The sequence below is a fragment of the Lepisosteus oculatus genome, chromosome 13 (assembly GCF_040954835.1).
Source record: "Lepisosteus oculatus isolate fLepOcu1 chromosome 13, fLepOcu1.hap2, whole genome shotgun sequence".
In the NCBI taxonomy this organism is placed as follows: Eukaryota; Metazoa; Chordata; class Actinopteri; order Semionotiformes; family Lepisosteidae; genus Lepisosteus; species Lepisosteus oculatus.
The window spans coordinates 7,539,932-7,561,229 of record NC_090708.1 but is presented as its reverse complement, the minus strand read 5'-3'; the positions used below and the strand labels follow the sequence as shown (position 1 = coordinate 7,561,229).

Genomic DNA, 21,298 nt, shown 5'->3' with positions numbered 1-21,298 from the left:
ATCAAAAGCAATCAGACTGAGCCACTCATTTTTCATGCAACAGAAATTTCAAAACAGGCTCTGATAAAGTGTTCTTATTGAACTTTATCACACTATCCTTTGAGTCAAGAAAGCGCATAAATGACCAACAATAAGCGACATCCAAACTGTACACACAAACTTCCTCTGACTCATTATAGGATGCAGACTGTCTCAATGTCCACACATCCTCCTCAAGTGCAGTCAGGAACAGGTCACGTTAAGGACAGGCACACTAAACATTCCAGCAGCAATGAAACAGCATTTTCATACAATAAACGGGAAACCCATGTTGCAGAAGTTCTGTTTCAGGATAGGATTTTGCCAAAACCATAGTCATGCATCTGCCTAAGTTTTGAGAGACAGTGGGAGAGCTTGCTTTTTTTGGCGATGTATTTTTTTATAAGGGCATTTAAAGAAAGAAGGACAATTCTGTAAAACTGCATTTTGTGGAAATTTTAACCGCTCTTATAACAAGGATAAAAAGCATTTCCGTAAAGTTTTAAAAACATCAATAGCTGCAGCTTTTGATTCTGGGATGACAACTGACAAAAGTAAAATTAAACAAAATGAAAAATGCAGACAAAGTACATGAGAGGTCTTTGCTTAAATCTTCTCTACAGTGATTGATAAGTAAAGCAAAGACTAATAAGCACTACTGTGAGATGCTACTGGACATTATAGAATAATTAACTGTGATTGTAATATCTATTTGTTAAACACTTTATTGTGCCTATGAATTGTAAGTTGATAACATAAAGGATTTAAAGTGGGAAAGACCACTACAAATAGATCTGAATTTACATTGCTCACAGTCACATTTTAGGAATTGCAAAATCACATTTCATAAATTGATAAGACAGCTGCTTATTATAGAGGGAACACGCTCCCTCTGCAAATAACCCCAGGGTTAGAGGTGTAGTATAGGATATAGTCAGGATTATGGTTTTGACATACAATTAGTCTTCAGTAGAGTTACTACATTTATGCTCTATTAATAAATTAATATATCCCATTTGTAAAGCTTAATGTGTTAATCAAAACATTCTCATTGTCATATTTTCAATAGCTGTTTTTATTCATATAAATAACTGAGCAGTGCTGTGGTTTTGTAAATTATTTTCCCCAACTTACAATAACCTGTTTTCACTGCAGACATTTCAGGGTATGCTTTTCAGATATTTACATCAACTCTCCTGCTTTAAGAGACATGGGGACATGAATAAAACCCATCAAGATTTTTTTAGTGCAATTACTTAATGCATTGCTTTAAAACTTTTTTGGATTTAAAAGTTGTTTCTTCTTAACCTTGAAGTCGAAAAAAAAAGAAATGCAGTGATCTCACTTCTTAACACATCACTGAACACCCTTAGAGATTTCAGTCAAATGCTCACAGTAGGGGATTCAGTGCCATGCTGAAAAACCATGCTCTCTCAGCACATCAGTGAGTATTCTCAATCACTGGGCTTCTTACAGAATAGCTATGGCCAATGATGACAATCTTTGAGCTGAGAGGAATGTTTCATATCTTTTTCACAGTGTCTTTAAACAGAAAGCCAAATGTATTCTCAAAAACACTCCTCCCTTGTTGTTTGCTTTTTATTTAATCCATTCATGACTACAAATAGAGAAATCTATTCTTTCGGCTCTGCAGCAATTGTTAAATAAATTCTTAAAATAAGCAACGGCTTTGCTTCACAATGTGTTCCTTTTGTTTGTTAGGAAACTTTAGTTTGTTCTACAGCAGCTGTCTGAGCAAAGAAAAGAAAACAGCACCAACAAGAAAGGTTTCATATTTCCACTATTGCTACAGGGCAACTAAAGGGCATTGGAAGCTACAGATAACCCGTCAACCCCAACTGGAACAATAATACTAATGGAATGATGAGAGGAGGAGGCATGTGATTGCAAGATTAACAATGTCAGTCTCCTGTGCACCCGTAGTGTCCATCGCCTGCTGGGAAAAGACTGTTAGAATCTCAGGGGATACCCATGTACTCATTGAAAACGAGAACACAGGCACAGAAATAACAGGACAATACCGCAGTGACACTGACTTGCATTCAATTTTAGAAATACACACACATTGGGTATAGAAAGTCACCACTCCCTTTCAAAATGTTCACCTTTTGTGGCCCTTAAGCCCCAAAAAAATAAAAATAAAAACAGACCTTATCCAGTTTTATTCACAAATTGTACCTTGCAACATCCAAGAGAAAAAAAAGAACACAAAATGTCCTAAAAAAAGTACTACTTGGTATAAGTACCTTCTACTTGAATTATAGCCTTGAGTCTGTTTGGATACATCTTAAAAACTTTGCACACCTAGAGGGAGGAATATTTGCCCATTTCTCCTTGCAGAATTGTTCAAGCTCAGTCAAACGGTGTGGTGACTATTAATGGACTGCCCTCTTTCAAGTTATTCCAAAGATTTGATGGGATTTAGGTCTGAGCTCTGACTAGACCACTCAAGGACATTCACCTTCCTGTCCTTCAGCCACTGTACAGTTGCTTTGGCAGTGTGCTTTGGGTCATTGTCATGTTGAAAAGTGAACCATCTTTCCATTTTAAGCTTCCTGACTGAGGGCTGCAGGTTTTCTTCAAGAATTTGCCTGTATTTTACACCATCCATCTTCCCTTCTATCCTGACAGGTGCCCCAGTCCCAGCTGAAGAGAAACACCCCCACAACAGGATGCTGCCACCACCGTGCTTTACTGTAGGAATGGTGTTCTTTGGATGGTAAGACACATTGGGTTTTTACCAAACATACCGTTTGCATTCCGGCCAAAAAGTTCAATTTTGGCCTCACCTGTCCACAGCACCTTTTGCCCCTTGGCCACAGAATAAATAATGTGCTTTTTAACAAAAACTAGATTTGATGTGGCTTTTTTCTTGCCACCCTCCAGTACAGGCCAGATTTGTAGAGCGCTTGCAATACTGTCACATACACACAATGACCAGTCTTTGCCATAAAGGCCTGTAGCTCGTTGCCATCAGCCTCTTGATAGCCTCTCTGATCAGTCTCCCTCTTGCTTGGTCATCCAGGGACAGCCTGATTTAGGCAAGGTCTGGGTGGTGCCATACACCTTCCAATTCTTTATGATGGTCTTGACTGTAATCCATGGGGTACTTAAAGCCTTTGAAATATTTTTATACCCATCTCCTGACTTGTGCCTTTCCACAACTATCTCAAAGTTTTTTTGAAAGCACCTTTCCGCCCATAGTGGACTCTTTGCTTTGAAATGCACTTCCAAGCAGTGGAATCCTCTAAAGACTGCTGCTTTTATTCAACTAATCAAAATCAACACAATTGATCACAGGTGGGAGCTAATTAGTTTGTTGTGTGATCTGTAAGGTGATTGGTTATACAGTACCTGAACAAGTTTAAAAATGCAATTTTGTAAGGGGGTGTTCACTTATCCAAATAAGGTATTTTACTGTTGTAATATTAATCCATTTTCAGAATTTCATTTTCACTTGGCTAATGTGGGTTACTGAAAATAAAAACAGAACAAGCCTAATTTAATGTGTCTCTGTGGCTAAAGATCTGCGCCTGTGGCTGGAAGGTTGCTGGTTCAAATCCTGCAGCCGGCAGAGGAATCATACTCTGTTGGGCCCCTGAGCAAGGCCCTTCACCCCAGCTGCTCATGCACTGTACATAGCAGGGTTAATGAAAAGGTACAGTAAACCAGCAGCACTAGGGAAGCAACTGACAAGGAGCCACCTAATCCTAGGACTCAGTTCTTCCACAGTTGAACACTTCACTGGAATATAAGCTTTTCAATGGGGAACTATAGCTTTTCAAGTGCCCCCGAAATAATAAAATATTTCATTGCTACTTAAACTTCATTGAAAATCTCTCCCTTCTAGACTTATTTTTTACAAAAACATGTTTTTCTACATGAATAGACAAGGCTTGTATAATCAAAACAAATCGCTCTATGTAATCTGCTCTGTTACACTTTTGATGAAGCTGTATAGAGAACTCTACAGATTCTGTGGCTGCACACTAACACACCTCAACCAAAGGGAAATAGCATTTTTATTTTCTGTTGGCTTTTGATAATAGAAATACATCTTTGCCACCTGTGGCTTTTTCCAGCTACTGTACATACTGGCAGACATCAGTGATAGTACCCAGGTCTCTTCAAGGTTTAACAATACAGTGAACATTAATAGTAACACTTCTACATCCAACATCTGTAATCATTTACCAAGATTCTCTAAAATTACTTTAATGTATCCACTATGTTTTACACAATAGGTTTGACCACTTTTCTGATAGAAGAAAGCCTACACATTGTCCATATATATATATACTTACATATTTCATGCTACAAGATAATAAATTTACTGTTTTGGGGAGTATAAGTGCTGTAAGTCAATCATTGTACTAGTTGTTTTTATGCAAAAAAAGCATTGCATTTCAGTTAGGGTGAACTCAAAAATCTAGAGACAATTCTATAGTTTGTACAAAGGCCTGGCAAGATTATTCTGGAGTTTGTAAGATTATAGTAACCCTGTATTCCTCAGACATTTTTTTCATTAACACTTTACCTCTTTGAGGTACACTATACCTCAAAAGAAGTAGTCAAAAAATGAAGAGCTAGTCAAATTCATTTTTTAACAATGATTCTGATTTGCACTCCAGGGAGTATGGAAATAACTTCAACTTTTACAAATAAACCTCCCTGGGCTTTTCAACAACACTGACCTCACATTGACATACATTTTTACTCATAATTGCTCTTTTCCAATGAATAGCAGACATAATAAAAGGCTTAAGAGAAGAACATTAGCACCCGTTGTCTGGTGGGCTTTTTATTAAGGTGATCTGTGAGGGATGCAGTAGTTGCTAATGAATTTCTTCTGGAAAACAATAGAAATGGCATTCAATGAATTTACATAAGGGATACACAAAGGCTAGCCCACACTGGCTAATTGTCAGGTCTTAATGAATGACATTTCTTTTCGGGCTTTCAGCTTTTGTTCACAATAATCATGATATTTGCCTAGAGTACATACTATAACAACTTTCATGATGGGTTTTAACAACTAAGTGTGCAGAGGTTATCTGAAAAGGAACAGGAAATCAAAATCCCTTTGGGACACAAAAGTACTACAAAAGTACACAAATACCAGGAGATTTTTCACTAGACAATTTCTCATCCACTCGGGGGAGATAAGGTCTCCTTCAAAACCACGGCTTACTTCCTTTAAAGTTAACTAGTTGCTTTTTGTGAATTGTAAAAGATTAAACAAAAATAAGAGAGCTTTGGCATAATCACTGAAATTCGACTTTCATTATCACAGCTACTGCAGCACACACACACACAGCTACAGATAACTTTCATGTGGATGAAATAATGGTCATGTGAGATTTTACTGTGCTGAGACGTACAAGAATTTGAGGCAGTCTTGGAGGCCAAAACAAATACATAAACACATGGAGAAATATGTAGTCCCCTCAGGCTGGTGGTCCTGTGGAACAGCCAGGAAACAGCCAGTACGCAGAAGGCAAAGTATGTCCCAGTATAAAGTGCATTTTCAGAAATGCCTCAAAAAAACCTCACTCCTCAGGTTTCCCCCAAGATGGAAGGTAAAAGGATCTTCCAACATCTGTAATATTGAGTTTCCCATTAAATCAGACACTAAAAGCTTTTGATACTTTGAAGTTCTGGGATGTTTACAGGAAAGGACAAAAAAACATCAGCAGCAATATATATACAGCCAATCATACAGAAGGAACAATTAATAGGTTTATTCCATGCTGAAAAAAAGAAGAGAACACAACGTTTCGGCCATGGAGCCTTCTGCTCACGGCCAAACCGTTGCGTTCTCTTTCTTCTTTTTTTCAGCATGGAGCAAAACCTATTACTCGTTCCTTTGCAGCCTACGCATGCTGACGCAGCTACCCACCTGAACCAATCATACAGAGTTTCATAAAGTGTTATTAAAAAACTGCAATATAAAACAAAAGCAGAACCCTATAGGGCTATAAGCTGTCAAAAAAGAAAGAAGCAACGATACAATGAAGAGCAGGATTCACTGCTGCAACAGGACTACTGCACAGCCCCGCATTAATCCCTCTCTAGTGTAATACACAATTAACTAGAAGTGAAAATATTCGGTGGCACTTTTTCTTCTGGCATAATCACCTAGACATATTCTTACGGTGCACTGCTTGCGACAATGTGCCAATTACAGTGCTCTCCCAGGAAAAAAAGAAAAAAAAAATAACTACTAGTTTCATTCCTATATTGATTCTCAGCTATAACCTGTCTAAGACATCCGTATGTGCTGCAGGAGGGAGGTTTTTCCCTGCTTTGAAGCTGTGCCCTGACCTTGTTTGACTTCTCCCATTGTGCAGGTTAATCCTGCCCCTGTTTGCCAATGGATTTCGAAGACACTTTGTTAGAATGTTTCCTTACTAGCTCACTGTTGTTTACAGCCATCTGCTGTGTCCTTTGCACTATTTCTTCCATTATCACAAGCATGGGAGCTACTACATCAAAGCCACCATGATAGACTGTTACTTTTAAAGGCAAATTAACAGAAGTTATCAAGCACTGTGAAGAATGCTTCCCAACAGCAGTTACCATCTGTTGTTTACAGGCTTGTGCCCTTTTCTAATTTCTGTCTGCCATAACTTTTATTAAAACAGGTTTGGTATTCTAGCCTCATTCGTCTGGTCAATAAAGTATGTCATTTTTAAAAATAGCTGTACATGTAAGGAATCTGCACCCCCCCCCCCTCTTCTTACAAATACAATCCAATTTTTCCGGAAACAATACAACCTTACAAATAAAGAAGCCTTCTTTTAAAGTAAAATCAATTATTCATTAAATATAGTCAGTTCAAACCAACTAAAGCAATGTGTTCCCCTAAATTGTCTGAGTTCTACAGTAGAATGACTATTAGAACTTATCAACAAAAGTAGACAAAATGACAAAGCTGAGTGCATATTTTAAACAGATATCTTATCATAAACGGGCAAATTAAAACCAACAAATATTTAAATTCTTAAACAACACTGTCGAGCATGGAGCACATACTGATAGGGTCTGATAACGGCTTAACCCTTTTCAGATTTTTTTATGGACTTTTGAGCAGTTTCTTCATTAATTTATGTCATTCCGGTTTGTGTTGTGAAGAGATTACCTATTTTCCAGGCACCTAATGATCTTATGTTCAGTCTCCTGACATTTGATATTTTTTGAACGAATGACCTAACCTGGGGGTCAAGCCCTAATGATTGACAAAAGAAAACACTGGACATTTTGAATAATAAAATGATTGCCAAGTCAGGTTTGTTAGATTTCATTCATAGTTTGAATGAAATCCAACAATGGATGCTTGCCGGTAGCATTGAGCTAAAGCCGATTTTAAAAAGACAAGCTTAAAGGGTAGATTTACAGACAGCAATTTGAAAGTCTAAAGGCTATTATATGTAAACAAAAATAATAAATTAAAACCTTCTTAATCACACGTCCCCTTTGCCTTTAACTTGTATTGTAGGGTGACCCTTGGGTCTATTAGATTAAAATGAAGCGTTTTAGAAGAAGTTGTACGGTGTAAAACTGTGAAACGAGTATTCTCTCCTGTTCTCTTCAGACGAAACATACCATTCGCAATCGCAACAAAATGAACTCTAAGGCAGCTTTAAGCATGACATAGTAGGGTTAAAAACTGAGACAGCTATTTAGTGCACTAATATATACGGAATCCGAAATAATGAAATAAAATGTCTTACCATTAGCCCTCACATCAAGGCTGTTCCAGCATTAAGTACACAAAAAGTAACACCAACACGTAAGGTGCGTAAAAGTAAATGTATATGGTATCCGTAATTGTTTAGGATTTTTTATATATAAAGCTTATATGTTACAACTGCTGTCCACAGACAGAAAACTTCCGAGAATTCGGTGCGTCCAATATCGTCCTTAGTACCATTTGAGGTTTAAGAAGAAAAAAAACACCAGATTGTTGGGTTTAGGTAGTCTTCTCAATTACTTTAAAAAAAGTCCAGAAGCTGCGGGAATAACACATCTGTGCGGCACAGTCGGTCCCCCGAACGGTCAAAGCATAAACACAAACACTCTCCTCTGGGCTCGCTTTGTGGGACACAGGCTGATTATGGGAGAAGGCTGCCAGACTCAGCGCAGCTAGGGAACTGTTCAGCAAATTAGTCTTAAATAATTACCCCGTCTTCCACCTCATCACGGAAAAAAAAAAACAGCATGAAGAAAAAAAAAAGCGAAAACCTAATAATGTACCTTGAGGATTCCCCTTGGATTGCTGGCTTTTGCTGTGGTGTCTGAGGAGCGGAGTTAGTTTGTTTCCTCCTCCGTTTCTCTCAGCAGTTCCAGTGCGAAAAGCCTGTGAGGGGAGCGAAAGCACTTCCCCATGATGAAAGCTGATCCTGCTGATCTCATCACGGAGGGCTAGTAATGCAGAGGCCAGGGAATTAGGAACAGATGGTGACGCCCCTTCCCCCCCTCCTCGCAAACACAGATCAACCGCTCAGCAGACTACAAAAAGATAATATATCGCCCTCTCTCCCTCTTTCCCCATGCAAATGGCTCGTCTTTTCCAACAACCTCTTTTGTACTGGAGTGAACTAGTACAAAAACACCTTTTCCCTTTTCTTTAACTAGCAACATCCCGCTACCCTTCTCCCCTATATTATCCTTTGAGATCCTAGCTACTGTATGTACAGACTGGTTTGTATATGGGTTATTATTGTACTATTGCGTAATTTTAGTTATATATATATATCCAACAATTGCGTGAAACCAAAAAACAAATTCAAGAGAGATAAAGGATAGTTTTCTCCCCCTTTCTAACGAAAACATTGTAAAGGGAAGACACGAATTCAGCAAAGAAGTAAAGTTTGTATATTTATATAAAAGGCAAGCCAATGAGATGTTTTTAGCCTAACTCCTTTCAGGATTAGTTTAAGAAACCCACTTGATTGCGTGCGATATTTGCAACATGTTGTTTTCAGAAGGATTAAAAAAAGATTATCTTGAAAAATTATTACCCCAGTGGGGGTAATAGTACTCACCACTCGTATCCGTTCATCCCGTTTGCTAACAGAAGCGACTACAAGACCTTTACTTGATTTGTTTGCATTGACATTCGTGTAATATTTTGAAAACTACTTTATAAAACAAACAGCACAGTTGAAACTTTGTTTTTCTAGCTACACTGAATCTAAAACGCTTTAAAACGCAACCACGTAGGTCTAAATAGTATAAACGTATAAACAAAGACAATAAAAATGCTATTACATAAAATTACACTTCTAAATGAATCTAAACAGTTTTGTGACATTAGACCTAGGTAAAGAGTCTGACACATTTTATAACGAAATGTAAGTAATGGACAATACAGAATTAGGCCTCAGATTTAAGGGATAAAGGGATTTTTTCTCTCCCAGGAAAGCTGTCACAAACCCATCTTTATTGCATAACTCTTTATTAAAACAGGGATGAGTGTAAACTGCCTCAGATTAACATTTTGCATTGTACTGTAAAGAACAAGCGACCTGTAATTTGCAGGACAATGGTTTCCCAAAGAAAAGCGCTCTTCCAGGGAGGAGGCCATCTGGGGCTCACGTCACACTGGCAGTTTGGGGTAGGATAGGGAGAGCCCCCTTAGGCTATACATGGGCGTCAGACAAAGCCAATTTATTGTTTCAGCTTTAAAGGGAGACACGAGCATCTGATTAACGGGGCAAGCAGGAGCAGGAAGGGGGTCTCAGCTGGCAGACGTCAGAATGACCCAGGACAGATGGCAAACAAAAGTGGATGGAGACAGGGAGCGAATCCGTTCGCTTTGTTGTCTGCCCACACAATTATGGCACTGCACACATCAAAACTTCGCAATTTATACTTTTATCATTTTCCTGCCAACGATGGGAGCATATGGTGGAAATCCCCCCTGGGGTTGAATGTATGTGTGTGTGTGTGTTTGGGGAGGTGCAGAGGGGGCAGAAACAGCGCAGAAGGGTTTAAAAGGTACACACCTAAAATTCGGAGGACAATACCCAAAATTTGTGCATTGGCCTGTCAGTGTTTTTCAGAAGTGGATAATCTGAGTGACTGCAAAAATGGGGTGGTAGTTTTAAAAGGATCATGCAGAGTTTATTAAACATGTTTGTCATTGCCTTAATAAATGGGATTTTCTTTTCAATTAAAAATTAAATTAAACGTGCCCTCCTTCATCACAGACCATCCAGATCTTAACACTTGTATTTATTTTCTTCCTACTACTCTGCCACTCAGACTTATGATGTCTATTTAATTTAATGAAACAATGAAACAAAAGATACATCCCAAACTCATTATCTACATTATAAGAACAATATGGTTATGGCTGTCTGTAGCTGAGAGTGCATTGTTTATTGTCTGAATTGCTAAACTGGGAAACAAAGGGGTTAATCAAATTAAATCTTTAATAAAGGATCACTATAACAATAAAACATGGTTACTCTGGAGTTTTTCAGCTCTATGGTAAGTTTATTTTTTATTTCATTGAAAGGCAGCAAGAAAGTTCCTCCTGAAGAGGAAGATAACAAGGAAAAAAGGCACATTTTGTGTCAGACAATACAGCATTCAAGAACCCATCTAAATCAGTGTGGCTCTTACACAGTCCTAAGTTATTCATTTCTAAAAGGACATGAAGATATAAAGATATAAAGACAGATAGCGGCTACATATTTAAATCATGTAGCAAAATAAAGTGTTCTAAAAAACAAAAGAAAAAATTGCAAAGAAAAACAAAAATAGGTATTCCTAGGCAAAATAATAGTTTTGCCAGATTTCAAGTCATAGAAGTGAAAAACATTACCAAAAATTGCTTCTGCAACACATGCTTTCAGTCCTTAGTCTTAATAATAATTTATTATTCCATACTAAATGGGATTTTAAAAGCACTGAAATTGTAATAAAGACCTACAAGCATATCCACCAAGAACCAATCAAAGGAACTGTTAATTATTTATCTTATTAACAAATTTCACAGATCTAATGCATCTTAAAGTGCAATTAATCTAGTTTGGATAAAATCAAATTATTTTAACTTAAAGCTTGTTTGGAAATGCTGAAGTGGTGCTTCGGAAGACAAGGTCGATGGAAAGCTATTTGTCATAATGATTTTCTGCACTCGTATTCCATCACTACAACTTCAATTTTAGACTGAGCAGAAGATATCTAAGAGAAGCGGAACTGCTCTCAATTCTGATCAAAAGGGGGAAATGCACAACACAGAAAAGCTGCTGGAAAAGAAGTGACTTTCCGGTTTGTTTTCGTTTCTTCCACCCCAAAGGTGAGATAACTCAGAGTTTACAGGCTAAAGATTTGTAGCTTCACTAAAACAGTGTTTTTGGATTCACAATGCACTTCTAAGCAGGTCTTAATCATATAGCATTCTGGATAGTGGCATTGTCTAACAGCTTTTTCATATGGCATCAATATTCATTTATTTCTATAAAACTGCTACAATAAAAGAAGCAGACAGAAAATAATTCGTATTTCATTGGGTTGAGTCATTTTGTATGAAAGAGTAGGATTATTTCTCATACCCATGAAAGTACTCTCAAGTTACTCTCAGGTATAAAGCACAGGAGAAACTTGATTTAACTATATTTAATGTTATTCATATTTTAACAACATGCAAATGATTGCCTGTGACATGGCATGTAGACAACAGATTCAATTCATATTATTCTGAATACTATGATTTGTGTGATTAAATAAAGCATTGTATATTTTCACATAGTTTAAAATTTATCTTGCAGTTTAGTCAGATTCTTACATAGCCCCGTTGATTCTTTTTGTCACTTTATTTTTTCTTATATTTGTGCATGTTTGCTGTTGTAAAAATTTAATTTTGGGGTGAGTGATATCTCCACAACCATGAAATCCTTCATTGAGCATTCTTGCGCAGACATACAGTATAGATATAATTCATTCTTGCCCACTGCTTCTCCCAAGACTCAGTTTTTAGAGAGATATGCAATCTCATTAAGTACAAATAAACATGCTATAGTAAAAGTAATGCATAGTAATAATAACTTTAATAGGTAAACTGGAGTTCTCACTGAACACTATCAACGTAAAAAAAAATCATCACCCCTTTTTTAAAAAAAATGGCTTGTAATGTTATAAAACTACTAACAGGAGCCACATCTCCATGGCTGCACAGACAATGACTTGGCATTTGCTACCTGAGGAAATTAATTTAACGTACTGGTTACACTGTTTAAACAAAATTAACATTTTTGGTCTTGTTATTTTTTTCTCTAACAATAGTGTTTACATTGTATGTCTTTCTGAACAATGGAATTAAATTCAAACTGATAATATTTGACAGCTCTCTTTTATTTTTATAGCAGATTGTTGTTAAGCTTCCAGTTTTATAATTTGTCTCCTTTGTGTTTCACATGTCAAAACATTGCTGCAGAGAACCAAAATACCATCCTTAAATAAAGGAATCAGATTGTGCTGCTAGAGTATTTGCAAGGTAAACAGTTTATAGATAGAAAAAAATATTATGCCTTCATCCAGCATTCATTTATCCAGACTCTTAATTGCTAGGATGGCCAGAACAGAGCATATATGTTTTCCTTTTGAGAAAAAGAAACCAAAATGCTTAAACCTTAAGTACATGTTTGTAACTGGGCCCAATGACAGCAATCACTACATGGTGTACAGTATCTGGCCTAAGTCAACTGTCGAAGCTGTGTGTGACTGAGAAATCTCTCTGTTGACGCCACAGATGTTGATGATACCATTCAAGCTCTATGAAAAAGACAGAATGGTACCGGCTGCACTTCAAGAGGTCAAAGTTCACTAACTAATCTAATAGATGATCTGTTCCTCAAACAGCACAGCAGCTGGTTTTCCACATCAAGCAAAAACTGCCACAAAGTAGACGTTGAAGTATAGAAAAGCCATAAAAGTTGAATTTGTAGAAATAAACATTTTTCCTGTAATTAGAATCATGGGAAGTACATAATGCAGACAATATACATTTATAAGGTGAAACAATACAGAAATACACTCTTACTACCCAGCTCGAAATTCCTGGAAAAACAAACTGAAATTCTAACGTATTCTTAAAGAAATTTTAATTCATTTGTTTGCTTTCAATATATTCTACCTGCTAAGGTAATTATCTGAGCTGCAAATTCACTAGTGCCAAATGTTGTTAGAAGGCAAGACTGCAGAACCCCACAGGGCATGATCAAAGAAGAGATGAACTTCATTGGCACTGAGGAATAATTGACCAGTTCAGCCACAAGAAGAAGAAATTAAATTACATGAGACAACATGAACTAATGATTTGCAGTTGAAATTAAACTACAAAATGCAGCTTTGTTATTATTTTAGACCACTGCATTATTTAGGCATGCAATAAGCTACCATTTCATTCTGAAAGGAGAAAGCTATTTGGCTAATGACATCCACCATGCCTGTTTATGTAACTGCCTCAGAACAAAGAGGGGTGACAGATGTTTATTATAATGGAACCTAAAATGTAAGGTGTGATCAGAGGCCACTAAAGTGCTTTTGGATCATTTTCGTCATGATAGAAGACTAGCAATGACCTCAATGACCCGTTTCCTGGTTTGGAATGAAAACGTGTGCTGTAGCACATCCTTCTATAACAATGCACAGACGAGCTTTTATAAATGGTTTACAAACAGAATGACTGAACACTACTTCCATGTCAAAAATGTACAATCTGGTACAACTTGGTACAAATTATTCAAATTAAGACAATATCATCATGTGTGTTTCTAGAGTTTTTCACATAAACACATGAAAGATAATTTGGCAGAAACGTGCAATGAACTAATGTTTTATAATCATTAAAGTTGAAAAGCTATTGGAAAATGCACAAGTCTGCAAGGGGGATCAAACACAAAAACATCCAAACCTTTCACAAACCGCAGCAGGAGCAATAAAGTCAAACAGTGTGACATTAACATAAGGAGGGCAAGAAAGAAGGAGGGAGAATCAAGAAAAGGACAACGGCAGTTTACTGCCTATTTTACATCTGCAAGATAAAAATGACTACAGTTATCTCAATAAGACTAAATTTACCATACGAATAGAGCTACCCTGCTTGCATAATACAGGCAGAAACTTAAGCAAAGCAACCAGATCAGTGCAGTGGTAAAAACAAGACTCATTTCAGATGTGGCCTGGAAGCCAGTCTGTACTGAGTCTCTGTGAAATATTTAGTGACACTCAATCTCCTGTTGCCTAGAAGGCATATCCCAGGCTCTACTCAGGTTCCTGTTGCTTCTGCTTTACTCATGGGCACAGGGGCTGACTAGAGGAGTCAATACAAGGATTAAAGTTGGGCTAACTGCACTTAAGTGTTTCAATAAATAGTATGATGATCAATGACCTACCGCAGGGTTTTCCACTCCAGGGCCTGCTGCACCTGTGTCTTCTAGTTTTTTGTCCATCTGAATTTGTGGTTAACTGTAAATTTTACATTCAGAAGTAGCTTTTTTGGGACACAGCCTGAATATGTAACATTTGAGTTGTGATACTGTAGGATAACTGCTTTTTGCACAGGATTACCAGCCCAAGTCAGATGCATGGTCACCACCATTGATCTTAAAATGATTAAACCTTTATTTTCATCAGCTGTTTGGTGTTAATTGTCAGAAACATCCAGAATTGTATGTGTATTATTTCAGAGAAATCTAGCAAAAAGAACAGTTTGGTTTAAAACTGTTGCTCTCAAAAAGGTTCTGTCACGATTATAGTCCCCCCTCCTTAAGGGTGCTCCAGCCCTTTCACTAAAGACTTCATTCTGTGCACCTGATCCCTTTTACCTAGCCCACCTTAACAGCCAGGCGCTGACGCTCATCCGGGCTCTGCATCTGATTTCCATATCGTGCGAGTCCGGGACCAGGAAGCGCTTGGTCCCGTTCAGGTTTTAACCGTTCCTGTTCCACGTCCGCCGGTTCCGACCCGGCCTTCGTGGTTTTTAATTCCTTCCTCTGATGGATCTCCTGGTTTTGGACTTACCCTTGCGTTTTGGATTTTCCCTAAGGACTACTCTCGGATTGTTCGCCTCGGCCACACCTCCCCCCTGCACCAGCGCACCTTGGACACGCCCCCCTGTCTTCAGCCCCGTTTTCCTGCATGACGTTTCCCCAGTGTTCCCCCACTCCGTCGGACTGTGTCATCCGCATAGGGTCCGGAAAGAACTGTTCGTTACAGGTTCCTAACCACCTCCTAGCTGGCTATGAATTAATTATAATTTACAGGTAGAAATGACACTGTCTCAAACATTAACGTTATACATATTCTTAGTATATATATAGACTCATTGTTAAATTGGTCCTAGCCGAATCCTGATTGAAAAGTTCTGAAGCCTACTACAACATATACTACAGGGCTCATACAAACTTCTAATGTCATCTTACTATTTAAGAGCCAAAACTATTGAAACAGATCAACTAAAAGGTTCATTCAGACTAATGAGATAGCGCTCAGCTGGAATGAAAATCACAGGATTACTACAGTGCCTGGACTGGGAAACACTTGACTGATTGGTTCCAGTTATACATACTGTGACCAGACAATCTATCCAATATTCATCAAAAGAGAGAAATGACCAAATCCTTGTAGAACAATTTGATCCTCCAGAGGTTTTTTCAGAGGCCAAATAGTTCACCGAATGGCTTTTAACACTTGTGACTCTAGATGAACGTAATTGGAAAGATGACCAAATCATTCCTTCACAACCATATTATTCAGCCTTCATTGCAATCAGCACTGTAGCAATAGATAAAATTCATTGGCTAATATCATCAGCATACACTCTGAAGAGCTGGACTGTATAAGTCAATGCAACATCATGAATCAAAGCTATGCAACAAAGAAGATTTACATTTAGGCTATAAAACATATGGTCCTTCCAATCTGCTCTTCCACAATATTTTACACCCAGTTCTTTAATTTCTACATTACTCCTGCTGATTATTAGTTTTAATATTATGGTGTGGTGGTATCAGAATTCTGGAAGAGTAGCCCTGATTTATAAAAGAAGAAACAAGCCCCATTTAAACAAGTTATGTCTATACTGACAATCATTTCTTTTACTGATTTTTAAAATACCAAACTGGCCGTGAAATGTACTAAGTACAGTGCATGTGCTAAGGAATCCATATTTCACAATTAAGATTTCTTAGAACAATAGTACAGTTACTAACAAGGTGAAACCATTAAGAGTCTTTGCTGTAGGAGCAATCTGACTCAATGACAACATATAAAGAAAATGCAATCAAATCAAGAACACATTTCTGTGGGATGCCAGGTGTGACCACTTTGATGAGAAGGAACAATGCCCAGTTAGCAATTTTCTAAGGTAGCAGTTTCTGTTATATCAACAACCTTCTAATCTATTCAGCAAAATTGTATAATCAACAGTCTCCAGGGCAGCACTGTGGTCCATCTGGACAAAAACAGATAGAAAATATGTGGAGTAGTAAATTAAATTAATATATGTTTTTAAAATGTAACACAGAAAGGACAAAAGCCAGGCCTATGTAACAGCACAAGCGAATATGGGCTCAAGTCAAAGAAAATTAGGGTTCATCTTTGTGCTGCAAAATACTCAATCCTAGCAAAGATCAGTCAGACCTTTGATCAGTTTCCTTTCTTAATTGTGCTACACTGCCAGCAGGAATCAGTGACATACTTTGTCTGCACAATCTACTATTAAAGTAGAGAGTTATTGTAGCCGAATGTTATAGTGTTTAATGGTTTTCCAGGTTCATCCTACCTGTCACACTACTGGCACTGGGAAATAAATAAATAATACACATACTAAAGCCATGTGAAGATGTTTTAGGTTTATGACACCCATCCTAAGATATCCATAGACACCCTTGTTGTCCTACTAATGACAACCAGTCAGGATATGAATTATAAATGTTTATTGAAAAATAAACACAAAAAGCATGAAGAGTGTTGGCTGGGAGCCAACCACCTGGTTGTAAGACAAGGAGTCAAAGAGATTAGGCAGAATAAAATTGACCAAGGGGGTCGTTGGAATGGCAGAGATGGGGTAGTGGAGGAACTCAAAGAAAAATAAAAGATAAATGAGAGCAAGAGAGGGGCTTACTGTCATTTTCATAGCATTTCAGGAAGTGATGTCACATGGGATTACAAGTTAGAGCTGGAGAGAAATCTTGGTTTTCCTTCCTTCTGAACTTTTATAATATTATTACAATAATACAAATTGTAACGATATTACAATATAATTCAGGTGATAATTGAAACTATTCAATTAATAATAATAATAATCATCATCATAATCATAATCATTAATAATTTCTTACATTTATATAGCGCTTTTCTGGACACTCCACTCAAAGCGCTTTACAGGTTATGGGGTCTCCCCTCCACCACCACCAGTGTGCAGCCCCACCTGGATGATGCGACGGCAGCCATAGTGTGCCAGAACTCATGACTAAACCACACGCAGAGTAATGAAGCTAATTCATAGATGGGGATTATTAGGAGGCCATGATCAGTAAGGGCCAATGGGAAATTTGACCAGGACACCAGGGTTACACCCCTACTTTTTTCGAGAAACGCCCTGGGATTTGTAATGACCACAGAGAGTCAGGACCTCAGTTTTACATCTCATCCGAATGGACGGCACCTGTTTACAGTATAGCGTCCCCGTCACTATACTTTTCACTATAATTACAGTATAAATCAAGGAAAAGTAAACATAATACAATACCATATATAACATGGTACCATAATCACACCTTTTATTACATATTATTGCATCCTGCTAGGGTAAACCATGAATTATAGATACACAGAGGAAGAAGCACATTGCATGTATTTAGCCAATGTCAGTGGGAGTGTGAAGATAATCAAAGTATAGAACTAGACCCATTAAGCACATACACTCAATATAATATCCAACAGAATGATTACAGGGCAAAATCTACAATATTGTTAGAGTGGGGAAATGTAAAGTTATTGAATGCACTAACTATCCTGCGGTTTTTGTACCAGTAGTTTTAGCTGTATAGGTCTTCATACACAATGGATGCGAGTTTTTATTTTTTGTGTTAAATGAATAAATTGGCATCCCCTCGTAAAATTATTCTTGTCCAGGATATAAACAAATACTGTGTATGACAGAAAAAAAAATTGAGTTGATGCTTTAAGCTCATCTATTAACTGTCGCTTTAACTTTGTTCAGTCATCATAAAAGAGGCAGAGAATAGCAAATAGGTCAATGCCCTGACAAAAGATGAACACATGCAGTCAGGCTTGCAAGCATCTAGTTTTCAATGGTGAGTGGTCAGCTTAAACCTGCTTGTTCTTCCATCAAGGACGATTAAGCCATCTCTGTCTACTAAAGCAAACTTTAATTTTTTTGGTCTAATAAAACAATTTTGCCTTTATAAATTCATGATCAGAACCATGTCTATATCGTACTGTACATATATCATACTCGTACAATAAGGTAAAACAAAAACAGAAAAAAAACTAACGAGTTACTTACAGTAAATGGTATTTGAAACTGCATTCTTAAATTTGCTCAATTTGAGCACTAGGGATGATTTGTAAAAGGATTTACTTACAGTCAAATTCAATCACAAATAAATTCATCTTCAAGGAGGTCTGCAGTTTCCCACAGTTCCTCAGGTTCAGTAGTAAAACATGGAACTGATGGTGATTGAATGCTGAACAGGCTAATCTTAAAGGCCAGATAGACCTATCATCCAGCACAGGCCTATCTCACGTAACAGACACTGCTTTAAATTCTTTATCCTCACTCAGGACCTACAGAACAGCCCTAGGGCTGTCACTGATAAGGATGCCACCTGGGACAAATGGATGGAGAGCATATGCCAAAAAAAAAATGAATAAAATGTACAGACAGACCAAATTGGTGTCTGCATCTTAATTGAGAAATAAAATTAGCACTTTATTAATAAGACAATTTCAGCTGTAATTACTTACCTTGTAATTATGCTGTGTTCTTAAGTTTATATTTTTGGTTTATTGAATTAATCACCAGGGCTCTTGCTATGACTGTTTGCACATACAACAGTAATTATCCTTTAAAATGCTGCTTTGGCTCTGAAAGAAGTACAGATACTTCTGCAATTTCTTTTAAATGTAATTTGAATTTAATTTTGTCAGAACAAGATAACACATTGTATTTCGTTTTGTAAATGTTCAAGTATGTCTCAGCAGGGTACAATTGAGTACAAATGACAGAAAACAACAATTAATGCTTTATTTTAAAATTATACTAAAGTGCTTGTTTCTCTGGCTGTCGTCCAACATCTTCATTTTAATTGTATTTACCTAATCTGAACTATTAATAATCTCCACTAGTTAAAAAACAACAATGTCCACCATACCTCCTAATGATTAATGGTCTTGACATTTACACTGTATTATACATAATAAATATGTGCCAAAAACCATCCATATCCCAGAAAATCATTCAGCTTTCTAGCAGGAACAAAACCAAAAAGGTGAATGTCAAACAGCTTCAAAAAGTTCAAAAAAATGTTGGAATTGTTAGAATGAAGGTTTGTATTCAATAATTGTCTTACAAACTGTCCTTAAATTGCCTGTGGCCTAAATATTAATTACTTTTAGCTTATAACCATGCTTACTTAATATTGAAACATGTCAAGATATGCAATAACTATATTAAGAAAAACAATGAATATCACATTGTATTGAGTAAACCTTGAGTTTCTGGCAATCTGTTAGATGATCTTATTCCTCCCTCCTGTCCCTGAAGCGGCAAAACAAGCTTATATCTCACCATTTGAATCGTGTTAATAATACCTTTTAAAGTTACACATTTAAACACATTTAAAGTTTAAATAATAATTATTAAAGGATAATACAAAATCACATGGAATAAATGGAAACCTTAAAAGCACAAACGAAGAAAAAATTGACCAACAACAAGTAGTGTGAGTGAGTGAGAATTAATATTATTCAGCTATTTATGCTAATTGCTAATTTTGTGATGCAATGTTTACATATAGATACACATTTTTACAATCCATTATAGCCTTCAGGTACAATTCAGGATCTGAGGCCAGCACCTATAAGCCCAAGAAGACTAATGTTCAAAAGAAGGCAAGATGTGAGGCTGCTGTTTCAGTAATGGAACACAGAAATCCAAGGAATGGTGAATGGTGAACAGCTGTCAAACAGCCCCCCCACCAGAGGGACTCTGAATACGATCCATGTTACTCAGTGAAACCACTCATCCCCAGTCAGTACAGCCTACACCCACTTGTGGATAGAGCTGCTAAAATCTCAGATTTTTTAAAAACCAACAGGGCAAAGAGCTCTCTGTTCATTTTTCTCTTTCTAACTTCAATAACAGAACAATTACAGTACATTGGTCAATTACTGAATTGGCCAATTACAATTACATTGTGATTCATGTTCAATTGTGAGGTAAGAAATGTTGTTAAGCCTGAAACTTCATCTATGTACTTGCTGGACAATGTGCATTTTTAATTTGACTATAATTATGAAGATTGGCATAAATGTCTTCAAAGAAGTTGTTTGGTTTAAGATACCCAGTGCTTTATCTCTCTCAGTCTGCTTTTAAACCTTTTAAAAAATGAGAGGTTTGAAGACTCAGCAAGAGACGGAGAAGTCTTGGCAGGTGTCACTCACAGATTATTGCTTGAGATGAATCAACATCTTTCCTGAGACTAGAAGTAATGTCTACTTTGCAGCAGTAGCCCTCGGTCAAAATAGGATGCATTATCTTTCAAATGAATCTATGGGTTTAGAATTTTCCATAATTAAAAAAAGGAGACTTTAATTTATAGCATCATAGATTTTTAGCATTGAATATATCATAAAGTAATATGCTAGTTTTATCGAACGCTGTAGGTATTACGGACCCAAGACCCAATAGTTTTGAAAAAAAGAGCTTACCTTGAATTTCATTTCCTTTATTCGTATATCCCCATATGCTCACCAGACAATGGAAAATAACTTTCCCACTGCAAAAGCTTTGCAAATGTTGTTTATTGTCAAGCTGAATGCAATATTAGAGAGATCCTGTATGTACTACTGTATACTGTATGCATGCACAGAGATATAGAATTCTTATTAATTTGCACTCGCGTGTCCCTGTTATTTCTTAATTGGCCTGTGCACTTTCATGGGAGTCCTGTGGGATTCTCCGTTGTTGATTTTGCTTATGTTTATGGAACTAAAA

At 37.1% G+C, this 21,298-nt stretch overlaps 1 protein-coding gene across 2 annotated transcripts in view; it reads right to left on the bottom strand.

Moving 5' to 3' along the window:
• The window catches only part of LOC102687854 (SPRY domain-containing SOCS box protein 4), a 44,034-nt gene extending 35,588 nt beyond the window's left edge, over positions 1 to 8,446 (bottom strand). The window contains exon 1 of one of the 2 annotated variants that reach the window (XM_015360942.2): positions 7,773 to 8,446. The gene's annotated coding sequence lies outside the window, so the exon portion shown is untranslated. The remainder of the gene's footprint in view (positions 1 to 7,772) is intronic. The other variant, XM_006637592.3, reaches the window with a different exon arrangement.
• Between the last annotated feature and the right edge of the window lie 12,852 nt (positions 8,447 to 21,298).